This window comes from Acomys minous (genome assembly GCF_964271855.1).
Source record: "Acomys minous genome assembly, chromosome: 7".
Classification (NCBI taxonomy): Eukaryota; Metazoa; Chordata; class Mammalia; order Rodentia; family Muridae; genus Acomys; species Acomys minous.
Window position 1 is genome coordinate 6,791,367 of NC_140488.1, and position 18,796 is coordinate 6,810,162.

The 18,796-nt window shown below is 43.9% G+C and overlaps 1 protein-coding gene and 1 pseudogene across 4 annotated transcripts in view; one reads left to right on the top strand and one right to left on the bottom strand.

The window, feature by feature from the left end:
- The window catches only part of LOC311601307 (circadian clock protein PASD1-like), a 49,807-nt gene that overhangs the window by 12,172 nt on the left and 18,839 nt on the right, over positions 1 to 18,796 (top strand). The window contains exon 1 of one of the 3 annotated variants that reach the window (XM_084788691.1): positions 17,249 to 17,376. The exons of 1 other annotated variant lie outside the window; for it this stretch is intronic. The gene's annotated coding sequence lies outside the window, so the exon portion shown is untranslated. Of the gene's footprint in view, positions 1 to 17,248; positions 17,377 to 18,687; positions 18,753 to 18,796 lie in introns of those variants that run through there. One more of the 3 variants, XM_084788689.1, reaches the window with a different exon arrangement.
- LOC311601704 (actin, cytoplasmic 2-like) lies at positions 10,259 to 11,355 on the bottom strand (annotated as a pseudogene). Its single transcript has one exon. The product of its transcript is annotated as an actin, cytoplasmic 2-like (transcript).

Sequence of the window (18,796 nt, forward strand, 5' to 3'; positions counted from 1 at the left end):
GAAGTTTACAGATATCCACTCAGGTGCCTTTGTCCAGCCCCTGTCACATCTATTCTTTTTTTTCTTTCTTCTTTCTTTTCTTTTTCTTTTTTTCCCCCAGAGACAGGGTCTCTCTGTGTATCCTTGGCTATCCTGAACTCACTTTGTAGACCAGGCTGGCCTTGAACTCAGTTCTCAGCCTGCCTCTGCTTCCTGAGTGTTGAAATTTGAGGTTTGGTCTTCTGCAGACCACTGTGAGATCACTGGAGCAGGCTGCTCTAACCATTAGGGACACTATTGGATCAGGCACATCCTGAGGACCTCTAAAGAGGGCAGGGGCAAGTGTCCATAACAGCAGGCCCAGAAAGAAGTCAAAAAGGAGTGTCAGGGGATGGGCCAGGGCTGAATGGAGAAGGATTCTTGAGAAAACATGGAAGTAAGGATAGGGTGCCCTGCAGCAGGAGGACTGGTGCTGGTCTTGTGGGTGGGGCTGTGACTGTGGAGGTCATAGTGGTGGGCGGGGCTTGTATGCTAGGGTGGAAGGGTGGGTGGATCTGGACCTAGTAAGTGTTAGAGAAGGAAACTTTGTGCACTGTGGAATCCCTTGGGAACAGGTACTGGCAGGGGAGGGGGATGGGCGGTGTTCTGGAGTGCGTAGACCTGAGCCAGAAAGGTAGACATACTGAGGCAGAGGTGTTAGGGCCAACCTGGGTGTGTTGGGCCCAGTAAATTACTAGGGAAGCAAAAGTGGTGAGGTGTTGGGGGCGTGGCTATGGATCCTGCAGCATAGAGGTAAGGGACTGTCAGGGTGAGAGGCTAGGTGATCTCTTACAAATAGGGCTGGGCTCTGGATGTTGACCTGAGAGGGGGCAGGGTCACCCTAAGAGCAGGATGGGGCTGTGTAGGTGTACACTAGTGTGGGGTTGTGAGAGCTGACTGAAGAGTGGTGGACTGAGCTCTCTTGCTGAAGCAGGGCTTGATTGATGTAGTCTGGCCTTTAGCTCAGTGCTGGATTGTGTCAGTATAACTTTTGATACCTACTGAGTGTTGCCTGGACCTGCCGAAGGAGAACAGTGTCCAAGGGCTGTTTCTGCTGTGGCAGTTGTTGTGGGCTGGGCTGTGTGAGTGGTGAGATAAGTGAGCAGGGAATGCAGAGCACCAAGCCAAGGCTATGATGTGAGTGGTCACTTTCTGAGGAGGGGGCAGAAGGCTGAATCCTCACTTGACCTTCATTTGGCAGAGAACACCTGTAGCAGTGGGGCACTGTGACCTGCTGAGATAGAGTAGTGGGTGGGGGCTGTGGTTGCAAAGGTCAAGGAAGGGCAGCGGGTTTCAACCTTCCTAATGCTGTGACTCTTTAACACAGCCCCTCATGTGTTTTGTTGCTATTTCATTACTGGAATTTTGACACTGTTACAAATGGAACCTCAACATACATAGCTGTTGTGGGGGTTGAGCCCCATGGGATGAGAACCCTGTCTGTAGGGGGCAGTGAAGCATTGTACATTCACAGGGAGAAGCTGTGAGTGCTGAGTTAAAGAGCTGTAGGTGCAGGTGGGAGAACAGAAGCTTTCTCTGCTGCCATAGCTTTTGCTGGAGTTGTTTTTAATGGGGCTGTGATGACTTAGGTAGTAGTGGAAGGCGGGACTTGATGCTTAGGTGCAGCTGAGGCTGATGATGTAGGCATAGTGGGCAGAGCTTGCAAGCCAAGGTAGGAGACTTGAGCAGTGACAGGTCTGCCTCCTGTCTGGCCAGTTGATGGACAAGATGAGGGCTGAGTGAAGTGTAAAGTGTTGGCAAAACTACTGAATGCAGTGGAGAAGAGGGAACCTGTTTGTGTGGGCTGAAGCAACTCTTGTGGGTGGGGCTGTGAGTGCTTTCCTAGGTGGGCTGGATTTGGACTGGATATTCCCAGGAAGGGCCAATCCTCTTTCCTATTTCCTTTTTGGAAGGAATATTAAGTGTTCAGCTCTGGTTATCTTAAGTAGGCATATTTGGAGTTATTAACAATGAATGCTCTACCCAAGTTTTGAGAGACTCTCTGACCAGACCACCCAAGAGCCGAGTCCAAATGCAGTGGCAAGGATGACTGGTTTAAACAGAACTAAGAGCTTTTTTCATTGTGGCCATTTGTCCCTCCTGCCAGAGAGTTGGCCTTGACTCAGCATTTCAGCCTATAAAGTGGGACAATGGGCAATGTCATTCTCTTCTGTCACTTTTTTTCCCTAGTGACATTAGGGGCGCTGTTAGTGGGGCCTAGAAAGGCTGAAAAGGTAGTCAAAGGCTAGGTAATGGGGCACTTACCAAAAGCATCTGTTTAGCTGATCCAGCTGAAGAGACAGAGAGTATTCCCATCTTTGAGATTGGTTTATATCAACTTCCCGTAGGTCCAGCTCTCAGCAGCTCTGGATGGAGTCTGTTAGCCAGGTAAAAACTTGTTGAGGCACATACAGACTAGGGACAAAAGTTAAAGTTGTGTCTATAAGACATCTGGGGTAGGCTTATGCCTTTGAGACCCAGTAAAAGCGTGGACATTCTTTTCTCACTCAGAAGAATTGGTATACAGATTGGGCAGACTTGTTTCTAGCATGATGAGAGGCACCCTCAGGTCTATATTCAGTATACCACCAAAGGGAAATTAAAATCTTGTGCTTGGGAGTAATTAGTAAGTAGTCAGTGTTCCATCTTATCAGAACTTTTATCCCTGATCTCTCCAAGGCCTTTATCATGAAGTGGTGTTGAATTTTGCCACATGATTTTTAGCATCTAATGAGGTGATCATGTTTCATTTTTCCTTCCATGGTTTATATGACAGATTACGTTGATGGGCTTTTATATGTTGAATCACTTCTGTATGCCTGGGATGGAGCCTACTTGGTCGTGGCCAGTGATATCTTTGATGAGTCCTTGGATTCAGTTTGTGAGTATTTTTTTTATCAGCGTTCATAAGGGAAATTGGCCTGAATTTTTTTTCTTTGATGGGTCTTTGTCTGTTTTAGGTAACAGAATGACTGTGGCCCCATAGAGTGAGCTTGGCAATGTTCCTTCTGTTTCTATTTTGTGCAATATTTTGAAGGGTATTGGTATTAGCTCTTCTTTGAAAGTCTGGTAGAATTCTGAGCTAAAATCATCTGGCCCTGAGGCTTCCCCCCCCCCCCACCCCCCGGTTGGGAGACATACAATGACTGCTTCTTTTCCTTAGGGGTTATGGAGATGTTGTTCTGTTTTGTTTTTCCTTTCTGATTTTGTTGATTTAGATATTTTCTCTCTGCCTTTTAGTTAGTTTGGCTAAGTGTGTGTCTTTTGTCTATCTTGTTGACTTTCTGAAAGGACTGCCCCTTGATTCCCTTCATACTTCCTCTTAAAGAACTGCTTCTTGCTTCTGTTCACTCTTAGTCTTGTTCTCTGTTTCTAGTTTGTTGACTTCAGCTTGAGTTTGATTATTTGCAGCCATCTATTCCTCTTGGGTGTGTCAGCCTCTTTTGTTGTGGAAGCTTCCAGAGAAGCTGTTAATTGACTAGTATGGAATGTCCCCAATTTCTGTATGAAGGCGCTTAGTACTATGAACTTTCCTCTTAGTACTGCTTTCATTGTGTCCCATAAGCTAGGGTATGTTGCGCCTTCATTTTCATTGAATTTTAGACAGTCTTTAATTTTTTTTTTTAATTTCTTCCCTGGCCCAGTTGTCACTGAGTAGGGAGTTGCTCATTTTCCATGATTGTGTAGGGTTTTTGTTATTTCTGTTGTTCAGATCCATCTTAATCCATGGTGATCTGGGAAAGCAGAATGAGTAATTTCAATTTTTGTATACGGTTTGCTTTGTGTCCGACTATATACTGCCAATTTTCGAGAAGGTTCCATGCGGCACAAAGAAGAGAGAGTACTCTTTTGTGTTGGGTGAAAAATTCTGTAGATAACCATTGGATCCATTGGATTCATTGTTTCTCTATTATGTTTCTGCCTCAGTGATCTGTCCGTTGGATAGAATGGGGCACTGAATTCTCCCACAATTGAGGTATCTGCATCGTTCTGTGCTTTTACCTTTAATAACACGTTTGTTTTGGATTTTTTTTATATTTTTTAAAATAACTCTTGTTGCCCTTGGATATTGGTCAAAGATGTTCTGAATTGGAATGCCCTGTTGGTAGGCTTTTCCTTTGGTGAGAATGGCATATTCTTCCCCATCTCTTTTCATTAATTTTGGTTGAAATTCTATTGCTTCATGCTGTACTACTCTATTAAAGAGCTGGCTCTGGAGTTGGATTAGACACCCTGTCTCCCAACCCAAGCATGCTTGTTTTAAATTTTCCTCCTACGTACCTGTCCTGGGTCAGGAGACCATCTGACACTAAGACAAAGATAGAAAGCAAAGTTAAACTTCACAAGAAAAGACACTATGTGACCTCAAAGGGCTAAAATATAAGCCATTTGTTAGGATCTTAAAAAAATTATTTTAACATATATATATATATATATATATATATATATATATATATATATATACACATACATACACAATAGATTATCTATAGCAAGAAGAACCATGACACAATCAGGAATTATATAAATGTTACATTCTTAGTGTTTTAGCTATTTGTATTTGACAGCCTTGAAGAAGACATCTTTCCTATCTTGGTGCATCTACATTTCTGAATGTAAATCGGTCTCCATCACATACTGTCATTATCAACTTAGAACACCTAGCTAGACCTAAATACATCTTAACCCCTAAACAACTAAGCTTCATTGTAAAACTAAGTTTCTGTCAGAGATATTGGGCCAGAAGGCCGAAGAAGATGCTCAACGTTATAGAGAGTTTTGGGAGACTATTCAGGTAGAAAACTGTCTCTGTTATATTTTCATTTGGAGAGTTACTAACCTGCACTTCTGGCATATTCAGATAATCAAGTTTATTTCTTCTCAAGTCTCTGAGGGAGTTGAATATCAGGTAGCTTACTTTTACTCGAGTTCTTTTTTCTTAGCCATTCTGACTAATGTAAGACAGACTCTCAGAGTCGTTTTGATTTGTATATCCCTGATGACTAAGGATGTTGAACATTTTAAAAAGTGTTTCTAGGCTACTTGAGATCTCTGTTGAGAATTCCCTGCTTAAGCAGCACCCCATTTTAAAAATTGGGTTATTTTGTTGATGTTTAATTTCTTGAGTTAGTTCTATATTTTGGATATTAGCCCTTTATCTGATGTAGGATTCTTGAAGATCTTTTCCAAATCTTTGGACGGCTGTTTTGTTCTATTAACAGTGTCCTTTGCCTTACAGAAGCTTTTCAGTTTCAAGAGGTCTATTTTCAATTCCCATAAAACTACCAACAATTCTTTACAGACCATGAAAGTACAATTCTCAACTTCAACTGGATAAACAAAAAGCTCAGAATAGCTAAAACAATCCTATACAATAAAAGAACTTCTGGTGGTATCTCCATGCCTGATCTCAAGCTGTACAATAGAGCAACAGTAATAAAAACAGCATGATACTGGCATAGAAACAGACTGGTTGATCCATGGAATCAAATCAAAGACCCAGAAGTAAACCCACACATCTATGGGCATTTGATTTTGACAAAAAAGCCAAGGCCATACAATGGAAAAAAGAGAGCATCTTCGACAAATGATGCTGGTCTAACTGGATGATTGTATATAGAAAAATGCAAATAGAGCCACATTTATTGCTCTACACAAAACTCACGTCAAAGTGGATCAAAGAACTCAACATAACACCAGAAACACGAAATATATTAGAAGAGAAAGTGAGGAACAGCCTTGAGCTAATTGGCACAGGAGACAACTTCCTGAACAGAACACCAACAGCTCAGGCTCTAAGATCAACAATTAATAAAGGGGACCTTGTGAAATTGAAAAGCTCCTGTAATGCATAGGGCACTGTCAATGGAACAAACTGGCAGCCTATAGACTGGGAAAAGATCTTTGCCAATCCTACATGCAGCAAGGGGCTAATATTCAAAATATATAAAGAACTTAAGAAATTAAAAACCAACAAAACACACACCACAATTTTAAAAATGGGGTATAGAGCAAAACAGAATTCTCAACAAAGGTATAGCGAATGTCCAAGAAACACCTAGAGAAGTACTCAATGTCCTTAGTTATCAAAGAAACCCAAATCAAAATGACTCTGAGATTTCATCTTACACCTACCAGAATGTATAACATGCTGGTGAGGATGTGGAGAAAGGGGAACACTCCTCTATTTCTGGTGGGAACGCAAATTTGTACAACCACTTTGCAAATCAATATGGCACTTTCACAGAAAATTGGAAATATCTCTACCTCAAGACCCAGCTTTACCACTCCTGGGCATATACCCAAAACATATTCCACCATACACAACGACATTTGCTCAACTGTGTCATAGCAGTTTTACTCATAATAGCCAGAATCTGGACACATTCTTGATGTCCCTCAACTGAAGAATGGATAAAGAAATTGTGGTTTATTTACACAGTGCGATATTACTAGGCAACTAAAAACAAGGTAATTATGAAATTGTCAGATGGATGGAACTAGAAAAGATCATCCTGCGTGAGGCAACCCAGACTCAGAAAGACACACATGGTATGTACTCACTTATAAGTGGATATTAGCCATATAGTAAAGAATAAACATACTACAATCTACAGACCCAAAGATGCTAAATTAGAAAGAGGGCCCAAAGGAGGATGCTTGAATCTCATTCAGAAGAGGAAGTAGAATGGAGAGCAGAAGTGGTTGAAGAGAGGGTACAGGATAGAAGAGAGGGTGCTGAGGGAAGCTCGGGCAGGAATCAGATGTGGGGAGAGCAGGGCCAGGAGGACAGAGGGCTTTCAGAGAGAAAAGAAACTGTGGGCAGAGGCCATCTCTGAGACGAGCTGAAGAGTCACGACAGGGTAGGCTCCTGGGGGTATATGAGGGTGACTCTAGCTGAGACTCCTGGCATCAGGGGACATCGAGACTGAAGAGGCCACCTCCTAGCCAGTCAGGGCTTCCGGTGGAGGGAAGGGGACACCAACCAATCCAGAAAACCTTTGATCCAAAATTTATTGTACCTACAAGATGTGCAGGAATAAAAATGGAGCAGAGATAGAGGGAATGTCCAACCAATGACTGGTCCAATGTGAGATCGACCCCTGGGAGAGAAGCAGCCTCTGACACCATGTATGATTCTCTGCTATGCTTGCAGACAGGAGCCTAGCGTAACTGTCCTCTGAGAAACTCCAACTAGCAGCGGAAGGAAACAGATATTGAAACCCACAGGCATACATTAGGTGGAGCTCAGAAAGTCTGTGGAAGAGTGGAGGGATGGATAGCCGGACCTAGAGGAGACAAGAACTTTGTAGGAAGACCAAGACTGTCAACTAACCTAGGCCCATGGGGGCTTACAGAGACTGAATCACCAACCGAAGAGCAGGCATGGGCTGGACCTAGGCTCTTGACTCATATGTAACTGATGGGCAGCTTGGTCTTCATGTGCGTCCCCTTGAGTGCAGAGCAGGGGCTGTCTCTGACACGGACTTTATTGCCTGCTTGTGGATCACTTTCCACTAGCTGGCCTCAGTGGAAGGGGATGTGCTTCGTCCTGAAGCAACTTGATGTGCCAGGGTGGGTTGGTAAGAAGTGGGTGATGAAAAGGGCAGCAGTAAAGGAAGAAGAGGGTAGGAGAGCAGGACCTAGAGGAGAGGAGGGAGGGGGCTGCAATCTGGATGTAAGGTAAAAAAAAAAAATCAATTAAGAAAAAGCATAAAGCATTGCTTAGAATCGCTAGTAGAATGTTTCTATTCTCATGTGTATTTCTGTATTCCTGCTGTAACAACTAACCATAAACCTAGTGCCTTGAAACAGCACAAGTTAATTATATTGCAATTCTGCATAGGAGGTACCCAACATAGGTCTCTTTGGGATGTAACCATGGTGTCAGCAAGGTGGTTGTCCATTCCAAACTTTGCTTTTGAAACCTTCTGCATGCCTTGGTTTGTGATCTCCTTGATCCTTCCACCATCTTCAGATCTAGCAACGGGAGGTACAGCCCTCTCACATGACATTTTTCTGGCTCATTTCTCTTTTTGTCATCCTTTTCCTTTGCAGTATGCTAAGGACCATAGTGGACCAACCCAGAGAGCGTCTCATGTCCATATTTTATGATTTGATAATCATTGCATGTAATAACATTTGCAGCTTTATTTTTTCACTGGACTTGTAACATATTCATTGGATATGGAGACAAGAAGGTGGATACTCTGGAGAGACTGTAACTGGGCTATCTATAGCATGTTCTTATAGGTTTCTCTCATGTACAATTGTGTTCATCCCATCTATAGCTCCCAAATATTTCATCCATTTATTATAGCAGCATCTAAAAAGAATCACTATTATCTGAAATTTATCAGTTCCAAAATCTCAAATTTCATCATTTAAACTCAGCTATTAAAAACAAGGAATTGCAGAAATTTGTGGACAAATGGATGGAACTAGAAATGATCATAATGAGTGAGTTAACCCAGAAGCAGAAAGAGTCATGGGGCATGTCCCATGAAAGTCTTCACTTACCAGGAAAGTGGGACAGAGGGGAGGACATCCTGTTGAGTCCCTAGGTGAGAGAAGCATGGGAGAATGTGGAAATAGAAGGATCCAAAGGGTCCTAGAAACCTACAAGAAAATTAATTGATTATGATAAGTGAATCTGGGCCCAAGAGTCCTGCTCAAACTATGGCACCAGCCAAGGACAATACATGCAGTAAACTTGGAACCCCTACCCAGATCAATCAATGGACAGGACATTCTTCACAGTTGACTGGAGAGTGGGGTCTGACTTTCACACGAACTCTAGTGCCCCATATTTGACCACATCCCCTGGATAGGGAGGCCTGGTGGCACTCAGAGGAAGGATAGCAGGCTACCAAGAAGAGACTTGATACCCTGTGAGCATATACAGGGGGAGGAAGTCCCCCTCATTCACAGTCATAGGGGAGGGGAGTAAGGGAAAAATGGAAGGGAGGGAGGAATGGGAGGATACAAGGGATGGGATAACCATTGAGATGTAATATGAAAAAATTAATAAAATATATTTTTAAAAATAAATTAAGTGTGGGTTCGGTTCTGGGTATAGTCCCTTTTAGGGTACGATGCCTTTCTAGCTAGCACAGCTCTGAACGTCAAGAGACTTTCAGTGGCTCCCAAACTTTGATGATGATCTGGAATACTGGTGATATGCACTCCTATTCACAAAGGGAGAGTACAATGAAATCAAGCCACCATTTTTGCAAACAAATTTTAAATGCAAGGAAACCAAATCCTGTTAGTTTTCAAGACCTAGAAAGAACGAGGCTGGTGGCTTCACCCTTTCTGTTGACCAGCAGCAGCTACGCACTCAGGGTCCACACTCCCACCCTAGTCACCCTTCTGTCACCCATAGAAGGCACTGCATAGTTCCAGGATATTATTTCATCAGCCTTTGGATGCCTTCTGCATGTGGGTGTTTGGTGCTCAGACAGCCTTTTTTCATATAATAATCTCTGTGCCCTATTTAGTCTGAAGCAGCAGTGTTTCTCCTCGTATAGAATGAATGGTCAAGAACTGTGGGCCTCCCACGTTCCTCATGGATCTTTTTTTTTTTTTTTTTGGTAAGGTGTGCACTTTTATTAAATTGTCTCAAGTCAGTGCACAGGCAAGGCCTGGCTACCTCAACACCTCAGCCCACCCCCAGGGAGACCAAAGCCTTCATACATCAAGTTGAGGGGACCAAAAACCAAATGGGGAGCACGGATGGCTGACTGACCATTCAAAAATTAAAAAACAAATGTAAAGTACTATTAAGGCAGAAGGTTTAAAAATTTTTTTGCAGTACATAATTTATACAGAAGCAATGCTGTCACCTCGCCAGTGTGAACTCAGGGAGTGGACTTGGCCATCCTCCTCTAGGGAATAAAGGTAGCTTTTGGGAGGGTGAGGGACTTCCTGTAGCCATATCCCATGGATACGTGGAATGACTAAAACGAAACAAAAAACAAAACCAAAAATGTACAATCAAGGTCCTCAGCCACATTGTAGAACTTTGGGGGATGCTTGCTCCAACAGACTGCTGTTGCCTTCACCATTCCAGATTTTAAATCCTGAGTCAAAAGTGCCAAAACAAACAAAAAAACTTTAGAAAAAATTAAAAATAAAACAAAAACAAATAAAGCCATTCCAATGTTGTCTCATGGTTTTTTGTTTTTTCCTCCCTGGGCACGTTAGGTTTTGTCAAAAGAATGGGTGTTAAAATGCAGCTTAGTAACAGTCCATCTATAAGCATTTGTGGTGGACGATGGAGGACCTGGACTCATTGACCTCCTGCTTGCTGATCCACATCTGCTGGAAGGTGGACAGTGAGGCTAAGATGGAGCCACCGATCCATACTGAGTACTTGTGCTCATGAGGAGCAATGACCTTGATCTTCATGGTGCGAAGAGCCAGAGCAGTGATCTTCTTCTGCATCTGGTCAGCAATGCTTGGGTACATGGTGGTGCCACCCGACAGCACTGTGTTGGCACAGAGGTCTTCGCAGATATCAAGGTCACACTTCATGATGGAATTGGATGTAGTTTCATGGATACCACAGGATTCCATACTCAGAAAGGAAGGCTGGAGAAGAGCCTCAGGGCAGCGGAACTGCTCCTTGCCAGTTGTGATGACCTGGCCATCAGGAAGCTCATAGCTCTTCTCCAGGGAGGAAGAGGATGCAGCAGTGGCCATCTCTTGTTAGAAGTCCAGGGCAACATACCACAGCTTCTCTTTGATGTCATGCACGATTTCCCTTTCAGCTCTCCTTGTGAAGCTGTAGCCACACTTGGTCAGGATCTTCACGAGGTCAGGTCCCGGCCAGTCAGGTCCAGATGCAGGATGGCATGAGGAAGAATGTGGCCCTCATAGATGGGCATAGTGTGGGGGACCCCGTCTCCAGAGTCCATTACAATGCCAGTGGTACGACCAGATGCATACAGGGACAGCACAGCCTGGATGGCTGCGTACATGGCTGGGGTGTTAAAGGTCTCAAACATGATCTCAGTCATCTTTTCACGGTTAGCCTTGGGGTTCAGGGGGGCCTCGGAAAGTAGCATAGGGTGCTCATCGGGGGCCTCACACAGCTTGTTATAGAAGGTGTGGTGCCAGATTTTCTCCATATTGTCCCGGTTGGTGACGATGTCGTGTTCAGTGGGGTTCAGGGTCAGGATGCCTCTCTTGCTCTGGGCCTCATCGCCCACGTAGAAGTCCTTCTGATCCATACACACCATCACGCTCTGGTGTGGCAGGTATGGACCAGCGACAGAAGAGCTGCGAGATCACTCACTGGGGATGAGGACTCTACCCATCATGGATCTTTTAATGCAAGACTCTCCTTCAAAGATCTTTCTGAAGTGATACTTTTTTTTTTTAAAGCTGCCATGATAGTTGACTTTCCATACAGGCCCAAGATCAGCACACTCCAAGCTATCAGTAGTTAGTGTTGCAAACACAGGTATGATGGAAACACATTAACTAAATGGTTCTCTCCTCCCCTTTCCCCAACACCCTAAAGGTCACACATTCATCCCTGCCACCTAGGAATTACAGACAGCCTGATCATAGTGTGTAGCATGGACTGCTCATAAGTTGCCCGGCATGGGGCTGCTTCCCTTCCTCTGAAATGTATAAAATGTATAAAAAGGGACTCCAAATCCACAGACGGGCTTGAGCACCCTCATCCTTGCTGTCTCTCCAGAGTGTTACTAACTCTTCTAATACATATTTTACTCCAAAGACATCCAGTTCGGTACCCTGTCTTGAGCTTCTATCCAGTAGCTGTGACATTTGCAGAAGGAGCCACGTGGATCTTAGCAACAGCGAAGAACCTTCCCTGTGTCCAAATACACTTTTCTCCCCTTACTCTTGGGGCCTAACACTCAATGTCCCCAGTGGATGCCAGAAGCAGTGGAGAGTGCCAAACAGTCTACTTTCTTTCATATGCCTGAGGCAAGAAGAGATACAGATTTTGGTGTTTGGAATATACATGTATATAATCAAATGTCATAGGAATGAGACTGTAGTCCAAACATAGACTCAATTTTGTTTATTTTTATTTTTTATTTTTTAAAATATTTTATTACTTTATTCATATTACATCTAAATTGGTAGCCCATCTCTTGTATCCTCCCATTCCTCCCTCCCTCCTGCTTCCCCCCTACTCCCCTCCCCTATATCTGTGACTGAGGGGGACCTCCTCCCCCTGTATATGCTCATAGGGTATCAAGTCTCTTCTTGGTAGCCTCTATCCTTCCTCTGAGTGCCACCAGGCCTCCCCATGCAGGGGATGTGGTCAAAAATGGGGCACCAGAGTTTGTTTGAAAGTCAGACCTCCCTCTCCACTCAACAGTGAAGAATGTCCTGTCCATTGGCTAGGTCTGGGTAGGGTTGGAAGTTTACTGCATGTTTTGTCCTTGGCTGGTGCTATAGTTTGAACAGGACCCCAGGATCCAGATCCACCTGTCATAATGTTCTTCTTGTAGGTTTCTAGGACCCTCTGGATCCTTCTATTTCCCCTTTCTCCCATGCTTCTCTCACCTAAAGTCCCTATAGGATGTCCTCCCCTCTGACACACTTTCCTGGTAAGTAAAGTCTTTCATGGGACTAGCTACAGGAGACAACTTCCTGAACAGATCACCAACAGCCCAGGCCTTAAGGTCAACAATTAATAAATGGGACCTCATGAGGCTGAGAAGCTTCTGTAAGGCAGGAGACACTGTCAGTAGAACAAAGCGACAGCTTACAAACTGGGAAAAGATCTTCACCAATCCTTCATCTGACAAAGGTCTAATATCCAAAATATATAAAGAACTCAAGAAATTAAACACCACCAAACCAAATAAGCCAATTGAGAAATGAGGTTCAGAACTAAACAGAGAATTCTCAACAGAGGAATGTCAAATGGCTGAGAAACACTTAAAGAAATGCTCAGCCTCGTTAGTCATCAGAGAAATGCAAATCAATTTTGTTTAAAATAAACCTTATCACATAGCCTGAAATGACTTGTGTATCTGGAACAAAGTTTTCAAGGGTGGACTTTTTCACTCAACTGTGTTGGTTTTCCAATGGTTTTTGATTGTGTAGTATTTGGTATTTTTAGTTACCAAATGAGGGCTAAGCAACCTGGACCTTTTAATCCCTTCTATATAGGCACCCCTCTCAGAAAGTTCAACTTATAAATCAAGTGGAGTACAGGAGTGCTGCGATTTATTTATTTATTTTAAAAAGGAGAAAAGGCTCAAGGACATGGGTGAGGAAGGGATGAGAAGTGCAGCTGAGGGAGGAGCTCAGTGTTGGGGTGATGGACAGGGCAAGGGAGCCTAAGGGAGCAGTGAGGCTGTGGCATAAGGGGACAGTCATGGGCGTGGCATCTCTCAGCTTCGCAGTGAATCCAAGGCATGGGATGTACACATTCTTGGTGATTTTGTGTTGACACATGCTTTGTGGTCCTACTTGGCAGCATACTTCTCTCCTCACTACCACAGCTGCTTTCTTCTCTGTTCTTCCTATTTTGCATTCAGCTCCCCAACAGCCAGGTACAGATTCTGGGTCTGGTTCACCAAATCCTGGCTCTTACCAAATTATGGCTTGGTCCTTCCTTCCTTCCTTCCTTCCTTCCTTCCTTCCTCTTCCTTCCTTTCTTCCTTCCTTCCTTCCCTCCTTCCTTCCTTCTAGCCTTCCTTGTGCAGCCAGGAGTCGACAATTAGTTGTGTGAATATTTTCCTTGAATCCACATACTTTTTTTTGGCAGTCCTGTGTCATTTCCTTATATTCATGTGGAAACACCACAACTCTGAGCCTGCACCAGTGCAATTGAATGTGGCTGCAGAAACCCACACAGACACCCTGAGTAAATACTCTCTTATTAAAGTAAGGGCCATTAATCCTCAGATGGGTTCTTGATGCAGCCCTGCAATCACGCCAAAGTTCCAGAGAGCATCCACCCTTCTGTCTCCCAGGAGACTACTGCAAGTTTTCTCCCCTCATATCACTAGACTATACTCATCCCTGCTGAATATCTGCCTGGGTTGGCACTCCTACCAAGCCCAGGGTATTCTTAAACTCAACCACCTGTATAAATCTCTCAAGGGAGGGATTGGGATTACAGTTGCCCCCCCCTTTCTCCAATCTTCATGCTGCCATTTGTTGGTTTCCCCCATAGCCTGGTGGTTTCACTTCTTGCCAGCCCATCCTCCTTTTTCACCTTTTGCATTTCCTCCTTGTCCTCTATTCTGCCTTAAAATGTAGGATTGTTCAGGGCCTAGTTCTGAAGGTGCTTCTCTTGTACCACATACAGAACCTTGCCAAGAGCCTGTCCTGTGGCTTAGTAGTAATTAAATGATAATTGCCCATTCCCATTTCCAGCCTTGATATTGACTCAGGACTCTAGACCTTTCTATGTAACCAGCTCTACCCTGTCTTCTTCATCTCAGTTAAACCACCTCCATCATTCATGTTTCTTTGACTAATACTCTGAGCACTCTCCTTGACTCCAGTTTGTAAGTATTCATTAAATTTCATGCTGTCATCTAATATTCACATTTCTTCCATCAAACTCCATCTAGAATTTTATTTCCTTCCCTCTGTTTGATACAAGCCAGGGTCACGCTTCTCCTGGATTGTTCCAGCAGCCTCCCAAAAGTGTCCTAACTTCTACGTGTGACATCTCATTTTCATTAGGAAATAAGTCTGACAGGTTACTTGAAGATAGAAAAGATTATGGTGCTCCCTGATTCATAGCCTTCAGTTTCTTTCCATGCCATTTAAACTGATGGTCAAAGTCTCCTGTGATGGCCTGGGAGGCCTTGCATGATTCCCACCCCTACCTTAAAACATACTAGAGGAAGCTGTGCTTTGGTGGTGCTTACTTCTGTATGTCTGTGTATCCAAAACAAGATAGTTCATGTCCTTCAGGTTTCAGCAAAAAGCGCATCCTCTCAGTAGAGCCCTCAATGGCTACCTTACTCTGCTCCACTTTTCTCCATACAGCCAGTCTTCATTCACTCTCCTGCATATTTGACTTCCTGGAGAGAGGCTGGCCTAATGTCCATGAGGTAGTGGCTCGTGCTTGGCTCATTGTCATCTCTATTTGTAGGACCTAGAAGTGTACCTGACATATGACATCACTGAACAATACAGGATATGTGACTTTGGGATATCAGAGGCAAGCCTTGAAGTACAGTGATTTGAACAGAAAAATATATTGCTTTTTCAGTTTTTAAAGATGGAAGTTGAAGGTCCAGATGTTGCCAGGGTTGGTTCTTTCTTGAGATCTTTCTCCCTGGCTTGTAGATGGCGGTCTACAGTGAGTGCACTCACAGGATCACACTCTGTATATGACTGTGTCTTATCTGCCCCCTGTAATAGGGACCGCAGTTACACTGCACCAGTGCCCACACATTCTACCTCAGTTCCCTCATTAAAGACCTTGTCTCCAAATGCAGTCACAGTCTGGAGCAGTGAGGTGAGGGCCACCATGGAAAGGACTGAAGGAGCACAACTGAGACTACAATCTAACCAGTGACTAGTGTGTAGAGGGTGAAGAATTTGCAGAGAAAACATGAGTCTTTTGTAGAGTAAAGGTCAGGACTTGAAGGTGAAGTGAGGCTTGGAAAGGAAGACTCACAGAGAGGTTCGATTTTGATGAACGCATGTCAGGAAAATAATTAATGTGGCTGCAAATAGGTATAGGCAGAAATGCAAGAAGGCATAAGGGAGAGAAAAAACAGGAAGAGGAGGAGATAGGACTGGTGAAGTTGAGGGACAAGGGAGGACAGGGTGGTCAAGGTTTGCTGAGGGAGGTTGCAGATCCAACTTTTGATCTAAAAAGATTTAGCAAATACCTGTTGTGGATAAGACAATGGCTCTGTCCAGATGCCTCTTGCTCCTGAATGAAAAGGAATGGACCTTGAGGTCAAAGGTCCTGGTTTTCTCAGGACATGCTAAAGTGCTTTAGGGTGAGGCCCATGTCCTACGTGACTTTCCTGGTCTTACCAGGGGAGGAGGAAATTGTGTTTTCCATGGAGTGTTACAGTTTAGCTCTGATATCAGAAGGCAGTGGAGAATTTGGAGTTCTACATGGCCATGATGATACCAAACATGTTATAGCCCTTTGTCTAGCTGCTGTGCCAAGCATGGCAGAAGAAGCAGGTAGATGTTTGAAACTGGCTGGCAGACAGGTCATGTGAGACACAGGCTGGTGTTGCTTTAGCAGTTGTCAGCACCTAGCTATCAGCAATGTAGCAGCTCTGCCATCACTGTGCCTGCCTTGATCAACACTCAAGCCTCAGGCATTCAACAGTGATTCTTCCCCAGAATAAATGGAGTCTCAGAAGGTCATGGTAGAAGGATGGCGTGAGCACAAGAGAGCCAGCCAGCCAGCCAGCCAGTCAGCCAGCTGATTTTTATTTGTAAACCTTGGGCAGTGGGGAGAGGTTTGAGGGTGTCTGATACACTATGTGCCAGGACACTTGATTTACATGCAGGGATACAGTATCTCATTAACATGCAGTAGCATGGGGTCCTTTCACAAGAAGGAAAACACAGTTCATAATTATCCTACGGATGGAGGAAGAACTTCCAGGTAATAATAAAGGTCATTTGCTAGAGGCTGGACGTGCTTGCTGAACAGTTTCTTACCAGGAAAAGGTTGGGGTTGTAATCTCCCTGAGGGCTACATGATACTCCTGAGAGGATCTGTAGGTCTCAGATCAGGGGAAGGGAGAGCCCCACTGAGAAAGGGAGTCCAGTGTAATGGACTGAACTCAGTTGGATATCCTGATATGCCAGAGTTTGACCTCTCCAGTAGCACCCCACAAGCCCCGGTGCCAGATTCCAGTGATGTCGAAAGATACATGGTCCCTAGTTCCAAGAAAGAGGAGGCACCCAATGTACAGAATGCAAGTCAGACTCACTGTGTCTTAAGCTCACTGGTAAATACCAGGCCAGCTTTAAATGATCACTTCACTGACTCTCTGAGCAACTCTTTGAAGCAGGCACTTTTAGCCTCATTCCTATTTGGCAGATAAACAAACTGAGGCACAGATATGCCAATTCACTTGCTGAAGATCAGAGAGCAATATGTGGTCCTGCCAAGAGGTGGAGCAAGGCCTTGTTCTTGAGGTTCCACTTGTCCTTCCCCTCCTTTGCCATAAACAGAGCTCATATGCCTCTAGGCCCTGTAGATAATGCTGAGAACAAAAAGGTCAGTGTGGCAGCGGGTGGAAGGCCTGGCAAGGATCTTATTGGTGCTATGTGTCTTTCACATTTGTTTCCTTATATTTTACATGTCTTCAGTGTTGTCAACAATCTCGAGTACTGAAGCTTTATAATAATTCTTGATATCCAGTAAGTAAAGGCCCATTCTGTATTTTATTCTTACTCATAAATTACTGTGCAGGATTTGGGGCTTTTTATTTTCCACAGCTAGATTAATGGGGAAAAGACTTCACAAAGTTATCACAAAATACTGGGATGGTGATATGGATGATGTGTGTTCCATCTAAGCCATGAAGAATCTTACATGGTGGCAGAGGCATCTAATCCTAGTCCTTGTGGACTGGAGGCAGGAGGATCAGTAGTTTAAGGACCTAAAGTGAGTTGAGGGGTCAGCTAGGTTACACTGTATCCCATGTTAAAGCAAATAAAACAAAAATGAAAAATGTCCAGAGTAATCTGAGCAACAGGAGGTGACACCCTACAGTATGGCAGCTCTTGTGCAGGCCTCTGGTATTGAGACTCTTTGCCTACTGAGCCTTCCAGTTATTGTCTGATCCTAGGAAGTAGAGAATGTCCACTCCTGCTTTGTAGTTAGACTTGTAATCCAAGGCAGGCTCAGATATTGAATTGTCTCATCCTTTGGCAGCAGCTAGTGTTATAGCTCTTGCATAGGCATAAGAATTGGGGGCATTTCTTAGCCAGTAACACAAGCTAGCTTTAGAGCTCTTAGCCAAAGACTGGGAACATTTCTAGCCTAAAGACTTGTCTGCTCTATGGACCTTTTCTGGTGTCCCAGGACAGTGGTCTTTTCTGTGTGGTACTATGCAGAGAGGCAACAGAATATAACTCGAGGAGGAGAGAGAAATGGTTCTGTGGTTGTGAACATTTTTTGCCCCAGCACAGGACCTGAGTTTGGTTCGCAGTACCCATTATAGTGGCTTACAACTATTTGTAACTCAAGTTCAATGAGATAATACATTCTTCTGATCTCTATAGGTGTCAGACATACACATGGTATACATACATTCAGGGGAAACATTTAATAAAATAAAAGTAATCAAAATATAACATATAGAGACATATGTTTAAAAGATCAAATCAGGAAAGCAGCAACTGCTGAATGTCTCCCTATAGACTCATTGAGCCCAACTGCTATGCCTTGTAGAACCAGCCACTGTCATTGGGGCTTACATTTTAGACCTATCACAGCCTCACCACTAACCACCAATGACATTCATTAAGGATTATGTTTGAACAAATGACAACACTGACTCTGAGAACAAATCATAGTCATTGAAGTTTGTGTTTTAGGCCAATCACAGCCTTGCTCTTAACAGTAACCACAGTCACTTAAACTTGTGTTTTGACCAATCACAGCCCTGCCTCTTAGGACCAATCATAGTCAGTGGCTTTTATGTTCTCAGTCAATCTCCTAATCAGTGTGCATTCTAGAGTTGCCTGGATACAGTAGACATAAGACCACTTTACTTCAAGTGGGTGATAAGGTAAGGTTGACTCGGAGCTCCGTTGTAATGGCAAAATACTGAGT